We start from the raw sequence: 14,658 nt of genomic DNA, 5'->3' as shown, positions 1-14,658 counted from the left end.
TCGGGAAGGAAATCCTACTTAAATACTTAATTCTCTTTTGTAGGGTACAAAGGGAGACAATATTTGTATCCTGATTATTCCTATTATTTCAGGATTACCATTATTTCTGATTTTTACTTCTAAATCAAATGATTAATTGTTTGAAAGTTGGAACAAGTTTCCAAAAACTTGGCATTGGTGGAAAAACAAAGTATATCTTCAAATGATGATTCCAACTAATAGAAATCCTCAGAGGCTTGGACTGTTATCGCAAAAAATTCATTATCCGTCAGTTTTCCTCATTATGATGTTTTCTAGGGAGCCATATCTTTTTGTCCGATATTTAAGTCGAAATGTGGAGAGCATTTCCACTTTCAGGTATCTCACTTACTCGGAACAAGACCGGATGACTTTCATTTCCATTCGTTTTAAGTTACGATCGGATTAGAGAGCCGGTTGAGGTTATTCGAACTTAATGAGAGAAACACATGACGATGCCTTTTCACCAAGAGAAAACCCTGGATCTCTTTTTTCAATTCCGGCATTTCCGTTTCAGCATCTCCGGTTTCCATATTCGTTATTTTGCATCGTAATACGTGACCCGCTGGAATTCTTTTTCCGCGTACTAGATGGAGAAAAATTATTTTTTTCAAGTTTCTTGAGTTTTTTTCTATAAAAACGAAAGATTGTGAGATTCTGATTGTAAGCTGAAATGGTATATGTGCCGCCATCTGTTGGGCGCTAGACATAACTGCAGTATTATCTGACCTTTTGGTACAAATCCCTGTAATCTTGCTAACAGATTTCTGCTTTAGGTAGGAATGCTACAGTAGATATCTTTTCTCAATTTTTTTCTACTGAATAATAATTTATTTATCTCTTCTTCCACGTACGAAAAATTGGCGCATTGGATGGGGGAAACGGTTTACACTGTAAAATCCCCGCTGTATATACAATGTAAGGAGTATATACAGGGTGAGTCTTTGAGTCGTACAAATATTTTAACAGTAGGTTGTTGAGGTCAAAAGAAACTTCAATAACATTATAATGAAGCATCAGGCTCTATCTTTTTGAACTGTTTTCAGGTTACTATACAGGGTACTCGTGTAAATATTTTAACAGTAGATTCTTGAGATCAAAAGAAACACTTTTTTTCGTTACCATTTTTACCGAATCGGTTCGGTTTGAAAGGTACAGGCTGTTGAAAAGCCATAATAAATGTTATTTTCAGTTCTATTTCACAAACGGTTCTATCGAATGAAATGAATTTCGGAATATTGTTTTTCATCTATTTGATGAATTTTTTTCGAACACAAGATATCACCCACGTCTTCCAGTTTTCTCATTATGACCATTACCTACCATAAAAATACCAAAAATTCAAAGAACCCGAGTCTTGAAATTAACTTGGACGCTATCTAATGAATATTTGAACGTTTTGTAAAATAAAAGTATTCTTCATATTTTCTCGTATTATGCGCCGTTTTCGAGTAATTTGATTGTGAACTGAAAAATATCTGTGATATTCGAAAAATAGGGTACTTTGGCTGAATGCAACTCTGTTTAAAAGATCCACAGATGTGTAGTGACACAGATTTAGCTGATGGTGACTTTGTTTTTCCAGGGTTGGCACAGCCCATTATGAGAACTCAAAATGGCTATATCTTTTTATCAGGGCCGAATCGGGAAAAAAATTAGCAATAACTACCCACCAAGTTCCATTTGCATATTTGGACCACTCTTATACTTCGAAGCAATAAATATGTGATAACTTCAGCACCTCTACTTCGAAAAATGAAGCATTTGCGGACAAAAGTTATACAGGGTGGTTCCCATATTTCTGAGGATTATAATTTTTGCTCAAACCCTTTTAATAGTAAAAAAGGTTGAATATTCCTGTGTTGTTACCAGTTGAAAAATATTATACAGGGTGGTTCACAATGATGTTAGGCATAATATCACTAATATCCTTCAGTTTTTCTTTAGATAAGCCCCATCCTATAGGAAATTGATAAGAAAATTCAATTTTTCTGTATTTTCAAGAAGAGATAACAGCAGGATAAAAACTATTTCGGATTCTGAAGAAAAAATGGGTGGTGTTAAATGATCTTAGATACATGATTTGATCGATAATGAAGCTTAAAGTTTCTATAGACTTTACATGGGAAAATCATTTTGCAGGCAATAAAATGTTTTTGAAGTGAATAATTCTTTGTAGTGTTGGACTATATACTCGACTAGAAAATTACACGAGTACTCGATTATCAAAATATCATTCTGAACTGTACAGGGTGGGCAAAATTCGTTGTCTTACTGAGGGGATCTCCAGAACTATAGGAGCTAGAAGAAAACGGATCACACATTTCCTAGCTTTTTTTCAGAGAAACAAAGAATATTGAAAACCGTAGCCTCCTACGATTCTTCGTTTTTGAGTTGTTTTAGCAAAAACTGAGATTTAGACGATTTCGAAAAGTTCTCATAATTTTTTGTCTTTGAAGTTACAGATCTGAAAGATGAACCTTCTTCAGGCAATTTTTTCTTAGAATCCACTGACGAGCTCAAAATAATATTTCATTTCGAATCATTAGGCGTTTAGGCGAACATTGGTTTTTTTTATTGCAAACTTGTATAATTTGTTATTTTTGAATAGGAAGAAATTTTTTGTTAGTAGATTCTACGTATGAAAGTGCCTAAAAATGTTCAAGTTTCAGTTCTCTAATTTCAAAGACAAAAAAGTTATGAGAATTTTTCGAAATCGTCAAAATTTCATTTTTCGTTGATAACTCAAAATCGAAGATTCGTAGGAGGCTACGGTTTTCACCATTCTTTGTTTTTCTGAAAAAGAGCTCGGAAATTTGTCATCCGTTTTCTTCTGCTCTTACTGTTCTCGAGATCCCCTCGCAGTAGAAAACGAATTTTGCCATGTATATCAAACTTTCATTCATTTTTGAAGCAGAATCAACCCCTGAAGTTTGTTGCACTTATTCACTAACAACCTGTTTACTTTACGAGGCATATTATTTGAAACAACCGAGTTACAATAGTGCGAATAGAAATTTGGGACACCCAGTATCTAGGTATATCACCATGCGATGTGTCACGTGTCAACCATATCCCTGTCAACGAGATTTTCGCCGGAAATCCGCTCCCTTCTCGAAGGCGTCGCCCCCGCGCATTCCCCCTGCTACGCCACTGTCCCAGCGGGACGCCCCCGCGTCGTGCCCGCAATAAAAATCAATCGGGCGAATGGCGATGTTTTCAGCAAGGGCAGTACAGCGGGCCGTCACGGCCGCCAAACCTGAAACCACGAGAGAGGAGCCGGGACCGTAGGATAGGAGCCTTTTTGTCCCGCCCAACCCCGCAGGCCCCCAGGAAATCGACTGCTGCCACTCCAGCCGGTGCGTCGGCGGCGACGTTGACTTGGCTTGGCGCGCCGGCAGGCCAACGTGGTGGACCGTCGTGGAAACGGGACTACTCGGTCGCGTCTTGGTCTGCGCCACTTCCTCCGTGTGGTGGTTCCAAGTACCGTAACTGAAAAATCAAAGAGGATTATAAGGATGGTTTAAAAATTGTTATTTAGAATTTTTAGTCTATACAGTGTGTCCAAAACTTTTGAATCAAACGTCTCACCACGATAGAGTAGACCAAATACTATAGAATATAGAATGACACCAACTCACCAACATTAGTTCAGGGAAAATGTACCCTTTCCAAAAAAAAACCTAACCTAAAATTGCCCATTTTCGAACTATTTTTCCTATCACAGGGCCAATTTGTGAGAGAGCATACCGTTTTTCGCCCCTATTAATCCTAGATTACTGTATTATCATCCCTATAAAGGGGGTATACATATACAGGGTGTCCCAAAACTAGTGAATCAAACGGCACACCACTATAGAGTAGATCAAATACTATCGAATAACACCAACATTAGTTGAGCGAAAATGTACCTAACCTAACTTGAAATTGGCGATTTTCGGTCTATTTTTCCAATCACAGGGCCAATTTGTGATTAAGGACAGCGTTTTTCGCCCATATTATCACCCCTATAGCGGGGGTTTATTCTGAGAAATGAAAATTATGTAGAAGAAACAATTGTTTTAATTTACATTTACTTAGGTTTTCGATTAACTACTTGAAATAATTTTAATTAGGTGTGATAAAAAAATAATCTAGGATTAATATGATTTAAAATCGCTATCCTTTGTCACAAACTGGCCCTGTGATTGAAAATCGGCAACTTTAAGTATTTTCATAAAATTCTGAATATTTTGGAAACGGTACATTTTCGCTGAACTAATATTGGTATCATTCAATAGTATTTGGTCTACTCTATCGTGGTGTGACGTTTGATTCACTAGTTTTGGGACACCTTGTAAGTAGGTAAGTAATAAAAATTACTGGAAAAAAATTGTTTTAATTTACATTTACAGAGGTCTTCGATTGAAAACTTAGAATAATTTTAATTAGGGGTGGTAATACAATAATCTAGGATTAATATAAGCTAACATTGCTATTCAAACTGGCCCTGTGATTGAAAAAAAAGTTCGTCAAATTTAAGGTATTTTCATAATATTCTAATTATTTTCCTCGTTATTTTCGCTGAACTGATGTTGGTGTCATTCGAAAGTATTTGATCTACTTTATCGTGGTGTGACGTTTAATTCACTAGTTTTGGGACACCGTGTTTGTTAAGTCGCTGAACGTGGTTCTCAGATTATACAGCGCCGGCGTGCCAAAAAGTAACCTAACAAGCACTTGATTCTTGTATGTACGAGGAATTATAAAGGAAAATCCTTGCAACCGACGATTTTCAATTTAAAAATCAAGATACCCTATGATATTTCTCATGCCCTAACCCTAAAACTTTTTTTTTAATGGGAATAAAATATTGTGTTTGTGATATACAGGGTGATTCCTAATTGGATGTCAATATTTATGGGGGTGATTTTTGGGCCCATTTTGAGCTTACCTTTCGAGATACAGAGTGGTAAAGTTTTCAAAAATATATCATTTATTATTAATATCTACAATACCACTTCGGATATTTCAATGAAATTTATCATACATGTATGTACTATGAATCAAGAGGCATTTCTTAATGTATCACTGTTTTTGTAATTTTCACCAGTGGCGTTCGGACGTAGTTCGACCTGCCTATTTCGGCAGACATTGATGGTACGCAACATATTTTATCCTGAAATAAAAATTATTTTTGAAATTCCCAATCATTTCTTACCAAAGTTGATCACTTGACTATTTTCAATACTATTCACGGTTTCCGCTTAAATAAATAAAAACCGTTTGTCTGCATGATCTAGGGTTAATACATACATATGACAATATCACCATGCAGAAACATACGTAGATTTTAATGAAACCCGTGCGTCGGACTAAAAAAAATCAAGAGATCAAATTTGCTCATTATTGAATACATTCAGTGCGTGAAAACTTTACCACCCTGTATCTCAAAAGGTAAGACGTTTAGGACATATGTTCATATGAAGTTATTTTCTTAAAATGGGCCCAAAAATCACCCCCAGATTGAAAGAAACACTTTTTTTCTATACAATTTTTTCCGATTAGCCCTTGAAAAAGATATAGCTATTTCAAGTTTTCATAGTGAGCTGTGCCACCTCTGGAGAAACAAAATAACCTTCAGAATAACTAGCTAAATTTGTGACACTACACATCTGTGGATCTTTTAAAAAGGAAACTAGAACACGTGGGCGATATCTTAGGTTCCTAATAAAAGATTCGTTAAATAATTGAGAAACTATAAACCGAAATTCATTTCATTCGATAAAACCGTTTTTGAGATAGAACTAAACATAACATTTTTTTATGGTTTTTCAACAGCCTGTATATTTTTGACTGAGCCGATTGGGAAAAAATGGTAAGAGTAAAAAATGTTTCTTTTGACCTCAAGAATCTACTGTTAAAATAGTTGTATGAGTCAAAGATTCACCCTGTAGATGCTATAGTTGGTACTAAAAGTGGCTCACAGGAGGGGCAAGAATTGAGGCGAAGCCTATAAACTCACAAAAAAAAACATAAAGATAAGTGTTCAAAGAAAAAAAAAGCGCTAGGTGGTACAACTATAGTACACTATGCCAGATCAAGCCATTGATCGTACGTGTTCCATTAACTCGAAAAATTTTCCTAATGACTCACATATCTTAGAAAATAATGACTTTATCGCTTGAGTATTTATAAGGAAAGTGTTAGGGAGAATGTCATATTTATAATAAAATTGCAATTCTGCCAGTGGCACAGAATATGGGAGAAAGTAAGCAGTCACCTGCCCCTTTCCTACGCCCCTGAATTATCGGGGGATAATTTGATGATAAAATTTTATGAAAGATATGAGAAAGTTATTGAGTATAAACAACAACAGGGCAGAATAGATGCAATTCAAAAGATAATCATTTTTTCTTGCAACAATCTGGCAATCTATTGAACAAAACTTTGATTATTCTTCATGATTGAAATTTGTAGGATGTGCCTGTTCACTCAGTTTATTTTTGCACGATTGTCATAAAGGAATGTCTACCTTTTTCTGGCTATTGAGAATAAGTAATATTTATCGTATTTCTCTGTTTTTACCAAACTATGGCAGTTCTCGATTTGCCTTCGGAAAAGAAACAGTAAATAATAATAGAAATTTCTGGACTTTTAGCCGTGGTTTTTAGTTAATTCACCTGACATTTCGCCCAAAACTGCAACAAGCATCTTCCAAAATGATGTTCCCCTTGCCCCCTTTGTCATCAAACATCCTTAAAGACTTAAAGAAATTGGCACACCTCTCAGAGTGATGTTCATACAACCTGGAGTTTTTTTTGTGTTAATTCCTTAGCTCATTTGATGATGAGAGTTTTGGAATTATCTAGTCCAAATTGCAATCGTGTGGAAATAATCTTTCAAGGAATGTTTCATGAACTAAAAAAAGGCATTCCGGTTTCTTGTACACTGAGCAGATAGAAACCTGCTTGAACTTTTGTATTTTGTGGGAGAGGTTTGAGATCCGATCTATTTTACTCTACCTCGAGGATGGACAATTCTACCGAGTAAACTTGAGATAAGATGTTGAAATTGGGCACGTGGTATACTGAAAGAATGTCAGGAGTATGGTGGAGCAGCCTGTATAGTCCGAGAATTGGAAAAATTGAAAGTATGCTCGGAAAGCAGTTGATCCACCGAGATTTAAGGCCTGGTAGCAGAGTCGTCGCATATAAATGGCGAAAGAATGAGACAAGCCGAAGGAGATATGGGTCAAGACTAAGCGAAAGGCGATAAAGAGGAGAAAAGTAATAACTCTCACTCTCAGGAAAATTGAGTGGAATTCACCACTGATACTTCGAACCTTTGACGGAGAATCTGGATTCATTGAAGCTTTATTATCGGATTTTGGAGGCTTTCGTGTCCGGTGAATTTTGTACAAGAAGCGATTGATGAACTTTACTTTCAGTTACTGTTGTTTAAGTGTTTCTTTCTCTCTTTCGTTTTCAGCACCTGAAATGAGTTCACATTTTGTGTCTATTTGTAAATGAAAGCCTCATTATCGGAGGAAATTTTCCTTTCATAACTGCAAAGTTAATGCCATGTTCAAAAACCAATAATCGAAAACATATCCTAGGTAGAATATTTAATCTCCAGACATTGGGTCAGTGCTTTTATAAGCCTTATTAAGATAATGTTATTATTATTTTGTAAGGTATTTGTTGATATAAAATAGGTATATCTTTATGATTGTTATATAAGCTATATGTCAACGTAGATCTGAATATGATACATATTCTGAAGAAGCCATTCTTCTAGTGATAAATTTCGGAATTTTATGGAGCTCGGTCTAATCGTTCGATCTTGAGAATTCTTTAACTGAAGCAACTCTTCCAGTCATAAACCTCGAAATTTTATTGAGCTCGATCGAATCGTTTGGTCTTGACGAATTTTTGAATGTCCCCATGTTTTTCGGAATTTTTCGAAGTTTACCTTTCGACACGCGTAGCTCCCTAAAAAAACAGCGTAGATCAGAATGTGATACATATTCTAAAAGAGCAACTCTTCTTGAGATGAATCTCGAAGTTCCATCGAAATTCCAGATGTACAGAATTGTACTTGATCATTTCCTCTATTTCATTCAGTTCATCTAGCATTAGCCTAAAATTAATAGCTTCATGCGAGACTTATTTAGGAATAATCGATATTTTTCGTCATATCTTCGTTATATATGAATCAATGTCGCACGAAAACTTAATTTGATAATTTTTCTACACTATAGTGAAATTCCCATCAAAATCGGTCATCTGGTTCAGGAATTATGGAAATACATACTACAAACTAACAAACCTACAGACATTCACATTTTTAATATTAGTAAGGATGTCCTAACTAGGCCCTAAGAGGTCAATGACTTAGGTTCAACACAGTGATCAGTAGACTCTTTATTAGATCACTTGAGTACAGGGTTGGCAAAATTCGATGGGATTGAATGACAGCTCTGTAACCGTAAGCTAGGGAAAAATGGATGGCACTTTTCCGACCTCGATTTTCAAAAGATTGTGTATGGCCAAAACCGCATCCCTCTATCTTCTTTTGTTTTCAAGTTTTAAGGGAAAAGTCATTTTTCAGCTCTTCGCACTGGTGCCTCTATTTCGTAAAGTATCAGTGATATCGAAAAACAAATGTTACATTCTAAAGACACTTTTCCATGTAGAATACAGTGGCGTAGTCAAAGATTTTTTCAGTCGGTCACTTCAGTCATATAGCGGTAACTTTCATTTTTTTGAATATAACCTCTGTTATTTTTAAAAATTCCAGTCTTATATTTTTTTCTGATTCAGAATATATAAAATATGTCGTATCTCTAATTTTTCTTCCAATAAAAAAATTCAAAAACTAGTTCGGTTAAGTTGGCATGTCATTTTCTTGATGGATAATATGATAATGAACTATGTATATGCTCCTATGTTGTGTCAAGTTATAAGAGATTTTGGAGGTCACTTTCATTCCGGATATTCAGAAGAAGCTCGGAAATGAGGAAATTATGAGAATTTCTATGACTTCTTACCAATTTACCTAAGTTGCGATCACAAACTTACTCCGAGAGTAGAGTATGTGTATGGCCATGCTCAGAGAGCATACTCTGAGGAACTAAAAGTACGTTTGTGAACGCTTCGAGTTATAAGAGCTTACTCAGAGCTTGCTCTGAGTAAGTTTGTGAACGCAACCCTATACTAGTAAGAAACAGCCTTATTTGTGAAGGTGTTTGAAAAGGCTGTGGAACTAGAATTTAGATACTTAGATGATCTATTAGTTGGAAAGGTTTTGGAACATATTCAGTTGAATCCAGGTTTATAAAATGTCCTGACAGTGATTCATTCCATATTGGGAAATTTTTCATTCTTTCAAATATCTGGAATGAAAGTGATCTTCAAAATCTCTCATCTTAGTAATAATAATGAGGTTAACTCTTTGAAATCTACAAGGTTATAACAATTTTAATATCTGAATAATAAACCTAAGGTAATCCACTAAAGGCAAAGCCTGTGTCATTTAATAACCTGAAACAATTTAAGAGCATAAAGTTCATTATCATATTATCAATGAAATGACCTGCCAACTAGAAGGATCTAGTTTTTGAGTTTTTCATTGGAAGATCAATCAGAGTAACAACGACGTATGTTATATATTCTGAATCAAAAAAAATATGGGACTTAAATATGTAAGAATAACACAGGGATTATATTTAAAAAAATTAAAAGTCACCACTATATCACTGAATCACTGAAAAAAATCTATACAGGGTGGTCCAGATCGTAACCTAGAAATTTTAACCACGTATTCTACATCAAAAATAAGCCTTAGTTTGTCATATAAACATATGCCGAGAAATGTTCCCTTTCCGAGATATGGGGTGTTAAAATTATAGAAAAAAAATGTTTTTTATTAATAACTCTCACACTGCTTGATATATTTTTATGAAATTTGAGACATAGGTTTTGAGGGTCAAGGAGCACTTTTTGCATAATATCATTCCTTTTCTATTCTATCAGTCCGCACTGCAGCGGGACTGAATATTTTCAGATAAAAAAATGATACGCCACTGGTTTTTCCGACAATAAAAATTACTACTTAAATCCTTATTTAATTGGGAGCAAATTCGGTCTCTTGACTTTTTGCTGTACGAGGAACCGTTTCCGGTTAAAAAAATAAAACACATTCTCATGCGTGAAGAAATCGTTCACGAAAATAGTCTTATTATTATTATCTACCTACCATATCAAATTTTGGCGATTTCTTCATGCATGAGAATGTGTTTTATTTTTTTAACCGGAAACGGTGCCTCGTACAGCAAAAAGTCAAGAGACCGAATTTGTCCCAAATTAAATAAGGATTTAAATAGTAATTTTCATTGTCGGAAAAACCAGTGGCGTATCATTTTTTTATCTGAAAATATTCAGTCTCGCTGCAGTACGGACGCCACTGGTAGAATAGAAAAGAAATGATATTATGCAAACAGTTCTCCTTGACGCTCAAAATCTATGTCTCAAATTTCATGAAAATATTCCAAGCAGTGTGAAAGTTATTAATAAAAAACATTTTTTTTTCTTTAATTTTAACACCTCGTATCTCGGAGAGGAAACATTTCTCGACATATGTTTATATGGCAAACTTGGGCTTATTTTTGATGCAGAATACGTGGTTAAAATTTCTTGGTTACGATCTGGACCACCCTGTATTTTGATTTATATTCAAAAAAATCACTGAAGTGGCGGACTTTAAAAAGTCATTGATTACGCCACTGCATTCTACATGAAAAAATGTTTGTAGAATGTAACATTTGTTTTTCGATATCACTGATACTTTAAGAAATAGAGGCACCAGTACGAAGAGCCGAAAAAAGAGTTTTCCCTTATAACTTGAAAACAAAAGAAGATAAAGGGATGAGGTTTTGGCCATTAACAATCTTTCGAAAATCGAGGTCGGAAACGTGCCATCCATTTTTCCCTAGCTCTCACTGATACAGAGCTGCCATTCAATCCCATCGAATTTTGCCCACCCTGTACAGGGTGGGCAAAATTGGTGATACCTGAATTACAACTTTTTCAATCCAACGAGATAGGGGAAAATGCATGGCACATTACGGTCGTCTTTTTTCGAGAAACTAATAATGTCATCAACTTCATTACTCTATCTTCTTTTGTTTTCGAGTTATTGGTCTAAATTAAAATTTCAACTTTGGTCATTATCTCCGTTTGTGTTTGAGCTAGGAAGTTGAAATGAAAACATTATACAGACACTTTTTCGATAGCATTCCAGTGGCGTACTATGATTTTTTCCAACAGGTATATTTGGTAAGCTATAACATGAAGATGTATTTTTTCTTATGAAAACATTTGATTAAAATGACTTAGAAAGACTGAGGGCGATGTATGATATATTTCTGAAACGGTAAAAAAATGGCAATTCTTTCTAAGCCATTTTAAACTACTGTTTTCATAAGAAAGAACACAACTTTATGTTATAGCTCAGCAAATAATCCTGTAGGAAAAAATCATAAGGTCCTTTCGTTTGCATAAAAAGTGTAGCACTTTTCTACACTCGATTTGATTTACACCATTGTAGAGGAAGTGTAGTTTATCTACACATAGTCAAAAGAAGATGTAGATAAACTACACCTTCTCTACACTGGTGTAAATTCAATCAGCAAACGAATACTAAAATCGAGTGTAGAAAAGTGCTACACTTTTTATGCAAACGAAAGGACCTATAGTACGCCACTGGATTGCTATCAAAAAAGTGTCTCTATTGTGTCTTCATTTCGACATCCTAGCATAAACAGAAACGGAGATAATGACCAAAGTTGAAATCGTCCAAATTTAAATTTTGACCTATAACTCAAAAAAAAAGAAGATAGAGGAATGCAGTTGATGGCATTATTAGTTTCTTGAAAAAAGACGACATGAATGGTACATTCATTTTTCTCTATCTCTTTGGGTTAAAAAGTTGTAGTTCAGGTATCACCAATTTTGCCCACCCTGTACTTGTGAAATTCGCAACGTTTTTGAGCATTAAAATGGAAACTCCGAATTTTTTTTTGAGTGTTTTGATTTCCAAAGTTAGTGTGGGTAGGAAGGGACGAACCAAACTGGGGATTTCTTGCATATTCTCAGAGGGGCATACTTTCAACTCGTGCGATATACGAAGAAATTAAGTTTCGAGGATTCGGCGAATCCGCAGAGGAAGAACCGACGAACGTTCCGGCGTGGAAGGAACGACCTTCTCGCGCAAAAACAATAAGGAGCGGCTGCAGGCCCGGCGTGCACGGTCGGAGGCAAAAAATGGAAGTCCTTGTCGGCAAAAAGCCCCAATTAAAACCGAAGTTGTGTAGTGCGTGCGCGGAACATTTCTCGATCTATCACGGCCCCAGCATCCCTACTAGGTAGGCTCTGTGCTCTGTGGCCAGTCTTAGTTCACGTCTCTCTCGAACCCAGTGCCACACGAGGGCCGTCGAAGGGGGCAGAAACCACCCCCTGAGTGTGTGTGTGTGTCTGTGCGAGTGAGCTCCTGCCGTCTCCGGCGAAAGGGTGAGTAGCCATTGCATTTTACCTTTTTTCTTGCGCCCGGCACAATCGACGGGCGCACACTGAACGTGGCCGCGGCAGCGTCTTCTGCTTCCGTTTTGCTCCTTATATACATCCGCCGGTTGCTTCACCCGCAGATTCTTCGCGGCTAATCGCTGCGCTTCCGGATCCAGACGTCCCCAGGATGGCCGGATGGTTCGGGGACCGATTCCCGTCCGGACTTTCGCTTTCTGGACCCTCCGATGGACGCAACTTATTGATTTCGAGTGGATTCGTGTCTCTCTCTCTTGACGATGTTTTCGCGTCTCTTTCGCGCGCTCTCCCGCCGCTCTAGGCCCGAACAATTGATGCATATCTGACGCTTTTAAGAGAGGGACCGTGCGGCGGCGGGAGATTTCATCTGCGGAAAATTCTCGGTCGGGCGGCCGCGGGAAGGAGCCGGGGTTTTCCGGGATCGATTCTTTCATCTCCTACGCTCTGCGCCTTTTTATCGAGTGCGAGGATGCGAGGCCAGGATGCGGATGCCCCGGCTCTCGTCGAAGGAGGCCACGAATTCGATGTTATGCGTTTCGTAGAATCGAAATGAATATTTTCTTGGCATTCGATACCCTTGGTATCACCGATTTCCCTTGAAAATTTTACGTACAAACAATTTGCTTGAAGTTAATGTCATCATTGTTTACATTTTGGGAAGATGAAGTAATTCAAGGAAAGACATACGTTCAGCCACTGAACATCAGCCTTCAAAATTTCATAGCCTACTTGACGACGAATTTTTTTGAACGCACGTTATATGGTCACTTCCATAGACTTATTATTTTATTTATATGTCTATGGTTACTTCACACAAAATTTCTCAAGTCCTTCTTCTGTAGTTTTCGTGAAACAACCCGGTTAGTGGAAAGTCAAATTTGGGTTCAGTTTTTCCGATAACGAAGGTCTAAAATCACCCAAAAGTAATGGACGAGTTCAGGAACGTTTGCCAACCTTGTAAAGTAAATAATAGAAAAAACTTTTTCAATGGGGACGTATTTTTTTTAAATTTTATTCGTGCCTTACGGTTGCTTTCATCATCTTGGAATGTCCCTGGCTCTCAAATTCAAGTTATATAAAAGAAAGATTATATTGAATTATCAAGGTGAGTTTTGACATTATTCAGGCGTTTTTTTCGTGTTTCTTGCATTATATTTATGGTTTCATCCATAGACTTATAATTTATTTATTATTAGACTGTGATTTCATCACAGAACGCCTCAACTACCGATGTATGTTTTCCTTAGAATATAGAATAACAGGAACGAGCATATTGCTCATTTCAAGTTGACCGGAATAGAGGAGAAATATGGCCGACATATATTTCCGTTTCAACAGAGGCGTAGGACAATGAAGTTTCCAAAAAACTAACTTCAATAGTCATTTGATTCTGATTAATAAAAAAAAATTAGGAAAGCACTGACGTTAAGTCAGAAGCTTTTTCACGCTCGTTCAAATTAATAATCAAAGCGGAAATTCACCCCGCCTAACACTGCTTGGCTATATACATAATGGAATCAAGGTCTATGACTCAACATTACCTACGCCCATGGAGTGTTATTGTCATGGGATAACCTTGTTATGTCAAGAAATTCAGAAACTCATAATTAATAATGATATTCAGCTTAAAAAATCACCTACCTATGAATTATTCACGTTAAAATATCCAAAATCTTTATTTCCAGCAAATTTCAAGAATCCAAATTACCAAAATTAAGTTGAAACATCACTTTGTTCATTTGGCCACAGACAGCAGAATCATTTGACTTCCAAGTCTGCCACTTTTCAAATCAGAATTTGGAAGACCAATATGGCCGTTTCCGTCGCACAATTCCCGTCACATTTATTCGAAAAAGCTCCTTCCTGATATTCTATGTTCTAAGATGTTTTCTGTCATGAAACCACAGTCTAATAATAAATAAATTATTAGTCTATGGATGAAACCATAAATTTAGTGCACGAAACACGAAAAAAACGCCTGACTAATGTCAAAACTCACCTTGAAGATTCAATATAAATTTTCTTTTATATCACTTGGATTTTAGAGCCTGGGACATTC

At 36.4% G+C, this 14,658-nt stretch overlaps 1 protein-coding gene across 6 annotated transcripts in view; it reads left to right on the top strand.

Moving 5' to 3' along the window:
* Positions 1-14,658, top strand: part of LOC123309063 (protein tramtrack, alpha isoform) — a 592,303-nt gene that overhangs the window by 563,502 nt on the left and 14,143 nt on the right. The gene's annotated exons all lie outside the window — the stretch shown is intronic.

This window comes from Coccinella septempunctata, chromosome 1, assembly GCF_907165205.1.
Source record: "Coccinella septempunctata chromosome 1, icCocSept1.1, whole genome shotgun sequence".
Classification (NCBI taxonomy): Eukaryota; Metazoa; Arthropoda; class Insecta; order Coleoptera; family Coccinellidae; genus Coccinella; species Coccinella septempunctata.
The sequence above is the reverse complement of the archived record's forward strand: the minus strand, read 5'-3'. Positions and strand labels throughout refer to the sequence as shown.